An 8,869-nucleotide genomic window follows, 5' to 3' on the forward strand; every position below is an offset into this window, starting at 1 on the left:
CCTCCATGCCCCCCGGTGCCATCAGATCAGCCCCTCCATGCCCCCCGGTGCCATCAGATCAGCCCCTCCATGCCCCCCGGTGCCATCAGATCAGCCCCTCCATGCCCCCCGGTGCCATCAGATCAGCCCCTCCATGTCCCCCGGTGCCATCAGATCAGCCCCTCCATGTCCCCCGGTGCCATCTTCCCCTCCATGCCATCCATTGCTGGCTGTCCCCCTTCAGTGCCATATCCCCAGCGCCAGTGAAATAAAATACTTACCTTTCCTGTAGGGGCGCCGCTCCACAGCTCCTTCCTCTTCTTCTCCGGGCGCTGCACTGGATCCTGACGTCACACAGCGTTGGGTCATAGTGCGCACTTACGTGCACTATGACCTGATGATGTGTCAGGATCCATTGCAGCGCGGTACGGACCGGCGGGTGACCACGGAGCGGTAAGTAACAGCAAGCGATTCACTCCCGCTCCGTGGTCACATGACAAACGGATCCTCGATGCAAAAAATTTGCATCAATTATTTTTTTGTGTCTAATTACTTGATTCAATCGAAAAATCTTTTCAGCCCTAGCGCAGTATGCACCTGCCGCCTCTCTCTCTGTTCACCGCTGCTGCTGTCTGCTATGAATGTCTGTGCACGCTGTCTCCGCATACAGCTGATTGCTGGGGGGTGCTTGGTGTCAGACCCCCGCCCATCTGATATTGATGACCTATCCTGAGGATAGGTAATCAATATTAAAACCCCAGAGAACCCCTATACAATGTACAGCGCTGTGCTTGGTGAGCACGGAGAAGGCGGCGGCGCTCACAGCTGATCGGCAGGGACGCTGGACCTCCCCACAGATCAAATACTGATGAGGACGGGTCATCAGTAATAAAGTCTTGGAAAACCATTTTAAAGGGGTTCTCCGGGTGTTTTTTCTACTTACCGTATGGTGGTAACCTGCAGAGCTAAGCTCTTCTCCGCAGCACTTACCCTGCCTCGCTCCCACCATCTCTGCTGCTTGCTGTGGGCTCTTCCTCATGTGGACACTTCTTTTCCCGTTCGGACTATAATGTGATCCCACCAGGGAACTGCTCTGACTACCACACCCATGAGGGGCTCTCCTTGTATACCAGCAGTATAGTGCGGCCTCTGTTATGTGTAGGTCTCCTGCCAGCTGCTTGTCACACCCCTGAGTTACGTGCGCTGAACGGAGAAACAGCGACTGATAGTCTGAACTACAGCTTGGACTGCAGACTATCAGCCAGCACAGTAGTAACTCCACCACAGACCAGTTACTTCTACAACAACCTCCGGCACAAGGTGCCACCTACAGCCTGGCCATGCACCTATGCCAGCCTGCGCTGCCCCATACAACATCTTGCTATGGCACAAATACAGTCAGACACCAGCCTGGAGAACAGATCACAGACAGTTTGGGCTTAGGCCAGCACCTAGAAGGGCATCAGATTGGCATAGGGATGGGCACAGGGCGCCGCCGTGGATGCCAAGCCTCTTGTGGCCAGAATACAATCCATTACACAGAGGCTGGAGACTCTGCCAGGTACGGACTGTGGTGCGCGGTCAGAGTAGATACCGGAGGTAACAGACGCTGCACCCGCACCGCACCGCTCCGTCCTCCCCTCGGTGTCGGTCCAGGGGTTACCTGCCCGGTGTGGACGCCGATGTCACCAAGCGCTCCTGCCCGGCCTGTAGGAGGGAACACAACACACAGCCCAGGGAGAAAAGACGTCAGTTCAAACGTGTGCGCCGCGCACTAGGATTCGCTGAATAGCGTGTACCACGTGATCAGAGCGAGTATGACCCTCTAAGCCGGAAGTTATTACTGCGGATACGGCCTGGCGCCATATTTGTTGTGGGCACAGAACCACCGCTGTCGTTTGAAACGGTGTATATAACCTAACTGTAGCTGGTGAGCGCTGCAGTTTTTTCAACTTACTGTGTGGTTATATACAGTTAGTTATATACACCGTAATTATTGAGTATTAAAACTGAGACCTGTGAATAGTTAGTCATAAACAGTTTCTCCAAAAGAAAAATAGATTCCAGCTCCTCATAAAAGGTAATATTTATTAGCTTCGGATTAAAAAACAGACATCATCAAGGTAGAAAACAATATATGCAATTCACAGTGACGCGTTTCGGGCTCCTTAATTGCTGCCCTTCATCATGACAATTGTCATGATGAAGGGCAGCAACTAAAGGGGTTGTCCAAGTTATATTTATATCAGATCGGCGGGGGTCCGACACCCGGCACCCCCGCCCATCAGCTGTTTGAAGAGAAGGCGCGCGCCATGCCAGCGCTGCCTCCTCTTCATTGCCTTCTCGCCGTTGCATCTGCAGCAGTGAGCAGGTGTAATTACACCCAAGCCATCCCATTCATTTCAATGGTACGGATCGCTTCTATACACTTGGACAACCCCTTTAAGGAGCCCGAAACGCGTCACTGTGAATTGCTTATATATTTTTTTCTACCTTGATGATGTCTGGTTTTTAATCCGAAGCTAATAAATATTACCATTTATGAGGAGCTGGCATCTATTTTTCTTTTGGAGTAACTGTATATAACTAACTATTCACAGGTCTCAGTTTTACTACTCAATAATTATATTTATTTATTTTATTAAATATTTTGTTTAAATATTTATATATATATATTGGCAATGGAACAACAATGGCAGGGAATCAGTGAGAGTGATTTGGGTGTTTCATCTACTTTTAGGGGGTGATTTATTAATCTGAAATATGCTTATATTAGGAGTATTTCAGGTGCAGATTGCGGTGTAACGATTTGTTGCGCCGCAATCTGCGACTTCTTCCCACTCCTGCCAGGTCTTAAATTGTGGGCAGGGAAGGGGACACCTCTCATTTACCATTTTCTACACCCGCTTTAGGCATAGAAAATGGTCTAAATGTAAGACAGCTCGGAAGCTGTCTTACATTTAGAACTAACGCTGGATGCGCCATCGTTATAGAGAGGCCTGCGGCTCTTCATAACTCTGGCGGATCCACCACCAGTTTTTAAAAATGTGCCCCTTTGTGGCCTTTTTTTTTTAAAGTTATTTACTTGGAAATAAATTCTAACCACATTAAAGGGGTATTTTGGTTTCATGATATTGACCTTTCCTGAGTTATCAATATCAGATTGGTGGGGGTCTGACCACTGATGGGGAGCTGCACCCATGTTTACCTGCTGATGGCTTTCTTCCTATTTTTGGACCTTTCAAACAGCAGATCAGCAGGGGTGCTGGAAGTTGGACCCCCACTGGTCTGATATTGTTGATGTACCCTGATGATTGACCCCCAATACTCTTATGAACATCAGTTAGAGTAACGGTCTTCCCCCCTTCCCGGATTCAATTGCACATGGTAAGATGAAATCATTCACTCTCAGTTCACTGTTAAAACCCCTCTTCAGTGAGGACAGGTTATCAGCTCAATGAGAGATCAGCCCATAAAGGTCTTTGTAGAGAGAAGAAGGGAGGAGCTTCTGTAGAGGCAGAGAGACACAGACAGACCCTGCTGCAGGATCTAGTAAGTAAAGTTCTTTTTACTAGGGAGTCGGCAGGTTTTGCACATCAGACCATTCTATTCACGTTATTTACCAAGCAATTTGTAGTCTCAAGTGCTGTCTGGAAGATCGTCTTTTTCTATTTCAATGGAGTCTGTCAGCAGGTTTTCGCCTATCTCAGACCATTCCATTCATAGTGGCCGGTAGGTTTTGAATAGTCGATTAAACCGGACTTTTCTTATGCTAATCCATTTCTGTTCTGCATTCAGTAGAAAAAAGTTGATTGTTCATATATGCTAATGAGCTATTCGGAGTGCCGAGGGCAGACTATAGCTCCTTGGTGCACCAACTGCCCCTCCCTGGGTCCATGTAGCTTGCCCTTTCCTTAGGTGATAGACAGGGCTAGGAGTTTGACTCCTGCTCTCACCTGGCCCCGCAATCTCTCGTCGGTGCACCATGATTTTGATATTTCCTTTCTTGGTGTGGTGGTGTCAGGTTCAACACTGCGGGAAACCACAGCTGGTGTTTGCTCATGGTTTAGCTCCATTCAATGGGACTAAACTGCAAACTGGTCCACAACATTCACATAGAAAACTGCAGCATAAGCTCAGAAACCACAACATTTGTCTTGTCATTGGGGCCTAATAGTCTCAGCGACATCAGTGTCTGCTTTTGATAACTAAATAGATTTATTTCTATAGAATAAAAGATAGATACTTCCTGGTCCCGATTTCCATTAGAAAAACTAAAGGTGTTGTCCCACGAAAAATATTCTACAGTTTTCAAACCAGCACCTGGATCTGAACACTTGGAATTCAATAAAATGTATAGCGCCACCTGCTGTCTTTGTTTCTCATTTCTTTGTCCGGCTCACTGAGATACCCACACATGCTCAGTTTCATCCTTCAACAGCCTCCTGAGCTGTGGTAGGGAGAGAGCTGAAGCAGAAAGCACAAGTCCCCTGGGCTGCAGCAGAAAGGACACCCCCCTTGAGCTGCCTGTACAGGAATGGTTCTAGCTTTGTTAGAAAGAGATTGTCGTGTACTGTACGACCTCTGATTTTCATTTCTTACATTATCGTGCAAAAGTCCATTTATTTCAGTAATGCAAATTAAAAGGAATTGCATTAATTCAGCTTAAAATTAGAATTTTGTGAAAAGGTTCAATATTCTAGGCTCAAAGTGTCACACTCTAGTCAGCTAAGTAATCCATATCCCCTGAGCAAAGGATACCTCAAAATTGTGACTTTGGGGTTTCATAAGCTATAAGCCATAATCATCCAAATTATAACAAATAAAAGCTTGAAATATCTCGCTTTGCATGTAGTGAGTCTATCTCATATATTAGTTTCACCTTTTAAGTTGCATTACTGAAATAAATGAACTTTGCACGATATTCAAATTTTTCGAGTTTTACCTGTATATCTCAGAAGACCCCTTTTAAAGGGCTTCTGTCACCCCACTAAACTCTTTTTTTTGGGGTACTTATAATCCCTATACGGCGATTTATCCATACATAATGTAATTAATCATTTTGGTTCAGTAGATACTGCAAAAAACGTACTTTTATCATATGCAAATTACCTGTCTACCAGCAAGTAGTGACGTCACATCTACACCCGGCGCAGGCGCATTGAGGATGGATCGGCCGAGCGAGCATCCTCCCCTCAGTACACCTGCGCCGACTGAAGACAGGTACGGCGCCGGCGCCAGATTTTGAACGCAGACAGGGCCAGCAGAGAGAGATCCCGTCCACTGGCCCTGTCAATCAACATGAGGAGGGGGCGTCATTATGATAGGAGGATGCGGCTGCTACCAGCAAGTAGCCGCCCTACTTGCTGGTAGACAGGTAATTTGCATATGATAAAAGTACGTTTTTTGCATTATCTACTGAACCAAAATGATTAATTACATTATGTATGGATAAATCGCAGTATAGGGATTATAAGTACCCCAAAAAAAAAAAAAAAAGAGTTTAGTGGGGTGACAGAAGCCCTTTAAGTGGCTAAACTACTGTGTTTGTTCCCTAAGGGGGCATGCCTATTATGTGAAGGCACTAAGGAGGCATAAGTAGTGTGTGGGGGCACTAAGGGTGCATAACTACTGTGTAGGGGCACTGTGGTGGCATAACTATTGTGTCGGAGCATAAAGGGGGATCCTACTGTTCAGGGACATAAAGGGGGCTTTTTACTGTGTGGGGTCACTAAAGGGGCATTCTGCTATGAAGCGGGTATTAAGGGGGCATTCTACCTCACTAACAGAGCTATCTTACTGTCAGGGGGCACTAAAGGGGCATAACTACTGTGAAAAGGCAGGCATATTCCACAGCTGCAACATTCTGAAGCACACTATAGGGGAGCGCAACCCATGAGACACTGTCGGGGACCCAGAACATGATGCATGACAAGAGGAAACAGAGCATCCGGCGCTCTTTTGGAGGGACAGCCCCTCTTTTTGACCCAAGTCCCTATGTCCCTCTTTGATCCTTAAATGTCCCTCTTTTTGACCCGGGGAATGAATGCATAAATGTGCTTTAATAAATTTACTAAATTGTTCCTTACTAAAGTGTCTTTATGGTTTCTACCTGTATATTAGACAATAACTTCATTATTTTGTGCAATTTCTACCTTAAAATATCTATAATCTGATGATTTATGTGCTAGTATTTAAATGGATATCGAAGCACAAGAAAAAAATTGTCCGAGGGGCTCCGCATACTGTAAAAAAATAAAGGAACTTATACTCGCCTAACCGATCCCCAGCTACTGCAGTTGTGATGGGGGTTAGTTATTGTGCTTTGGGCGGAGTTAGAGGCGTGGCCAAGTATGGGAAAAATTGCCGCGATGCATGCCGGATTATATTGTCCCTCTTTGCGATTTTCAAAATTTGGGAGTTATGAAGGAGGGCTTAGGGCATAAGGCACTAAAGGGGGCACAGAAGAAGAGACACTATATAAAGGGGTCACAGATCTTGGCATTATATAAATCATGCGGTTGCCCCCCTCACCACTCTGTAACAGGGCCACTATGTTGATTTCTCATGCGGTTGCCACCCTCACCAGTCTGTGATGGGGCCACTCGTGTCCCTGTTCGGCTTTGCTGACATCACCATTGATTTTACCCTTCTGATCTGTCAGAAGGACAGAAAATTGATAAACACAACGGATCCTGTCTTTGGAGCATCCGTAAGGCCTCTATCACACGGTCCCTATTTTGCATCAGGATATGCTACTGATTTGGTAGCCAAAAGCAGGAGTGGGTACAAAAGACAGAAGACATGCAAATATTCCAATCACGTGTCATCTCTGTTTTGGATCCACTCCTGTTTTTTTTGTCCTTAGCAATTGGAATCTGTCACCTGCTTTTAGCATTTTAAGCTGTCACCATCGCTATGTTCACTAAAGTACCTTATTTCCAGCAGTCTTCTTTTTACTTGATTTCGTTTTGTCCCTTATGATATGCTAATGAGGCCCAGTGAGACTTTTGAGGCTGTTGCCCTCAGGAGGTTGATGATCACGCAGGCCGCAGGCGGTACTGCGCCTGCGCGAGTTTTCTGGCCGCCGACAGGAAGAAGGACGGGGCATTTCTAGAAGGTAGATTATGACGTAGGGAGGGGGCGGAACCATTTGATGGCCTGTGGAAGACGGTGTAAAAGGAGTGCGCTCTTTCACTCTTTAGTAGAATCTTGGGCCGCTGCACGGTTCTTCATACCTGACGCTAACATTGACCTGTAAGGCTGAGTTCACGCTTGAGTTATTGGGTCAGTTTTGGCCCCGTAACTGCAGCCAGGAAATAGCTGATTTTTAACTCGCTTTGTCACAAATTACTTTGGACCGAATCAAATTTTTGGGGAAAATTCGGCAAAGCATCCGAATCGAATTTCTGAAAACTTAAACTTCGCAAATCTCTAGTCGTGATGTCAGACCCATGTGATCTTGGAATGGGCTGGTCCATGCTCTCAATCCACAAGCAGGGTAGGCAGAGTCCACTGCTTGTCATATTGAGGCTGTGTGGGAGGGAACTTTAAGAGGAGTCAGCAAGGGGATTATGGAGGGTGTAGTGGGAGGAGTTTTCAGCCCAGGGAAGGGTGTAGTAGGCGATTACATTTCTGGCTGATCTTTCAACACACAGCACTATTAGGGTGCGGACCCATTCATTCTCTATGGGGACGGAATGTGCTGTCCGCATCCACATTTGCGGATCCGCACTTCCGCATCCGTGCTTCCGTTTCCGCAAAAAAATAGAACATGTCCTATTCTTGTCCGCAATTGCGGGCAAGAACAGGCATATTCTATTATGTCGGCAATGTGCGGTCTGCAAAATGCGGAACGCACATTGCCGCTTTCCGTGTTTTGCGGATCCGTGGCTCCGTGTATCCGCAAAACACATTGCGGACGTGTGAATAGAGCCTTAGTGTTGTGGCCGCAGCTCATCTACACCCACAACCTGGAAGTTCAAGTTGTAAAGAATGGAGCGCAGCGGGAGCGTCGAGAAATGAAGACTTAGGAAAAGTTGACAGGCAGGGGCGTAGCTATAGGGGAAGCAGGGGCCCATCCAGGAGGAGGAGGACTAAATGATTTTGTCAGGGCCCCCTCAACAGTATTACACAATGAAATTATATACAGTGACAGTATAGACAGTGTAGAAAACGGATGGAACAGCAGCTGGCCCTGGTCTGAGAGAGAGATCTTTACTAGCCACAGGAATGGTGGCGGCATGAAAGGGAGGGGTCGCTAAAAAATTACTGGGGGAGGGGGGCCCCATTCAAAAATTTGCTGTGGGGCCCAGTCATTTCTAGCTATGCCACTGTTGACAGGTATACTATTATGTTCTGTAGGAGACTAGATGAGGTTTACACATTTTAATGGCATTTTTTAGGATTCTGCACAACCCCTTTAAGTCTAACTTGAAAATGATGACTTTCAGAAAACAGTAGCATCATCTGAAGTACAGCAACATATATTTATTGAATTTGCCATTCGAAATATACCTATAACTTTCTTGCAGTTAAAAGGCCACTAAATCACATTTGATGTCATTTGTTCTGAGTTTATGAGCCACTTAAAATTTACCTGCTCTGTCCTGGTGAGCTGAAATCCTCATCTGAAAATAATGTGACCAGAATTATTGAACAGGCATGAGTAAGTAAGATTAAGTGACAAAATTCAGTTATTGCCAGAAACCTGCTGATTTTTTTATGTACAGGAAGAGTACAAAGTAAAACTAAGCAAATTATATCTATGAATTTTTTTGCAGTGGTTACATCAATCACATTTACAACAAAGTATACAACATACAGGTGAAACTCGAAAAATTTGAATATCGTGCAAAGTTCATTTATTTCAGTAATGCAACTTAAAAGG

The 8,869-nt window shown here is 45.8% G+C and overlaps 1 protein-coding gene across 2 annotated transcripts in view; it reads right to left on the bottom strand.

The window, feature by feature from the left end:
- Positions 1-1,739, bottom strand: part of SGO1 (shugoshin 1) — a 39,261-nt gene extending 37,522 nt beyond the window's left edge. For both annotated transcript variants that reach the window (XM_040433058.1, XM_040433057.1), the window contains exon 1: positions 1,643-1,739. The gene's annotated coding sequence lies outside the window, so the exon portion shown is untranslated. The remainder of the gene's footprint in view (positions 1-1,642) is intronic.
- Between the last annotated feature and the right edge of the window lie 7,130 nt (positions 1,740-8,869).

Source organism: Bufo bufo, chromosome 5, assembly GCF_905171765.1.
Source record: "Bufo bufo chromosome 5, aBufBuf1.1, whole genome shotgun sequence".
NCBI classification, from domain to species: Eukaryota; Metazoa; Chordata; class Amphibia; order Anura; family Bufonidae; genus Bufo; species Bufo bufo.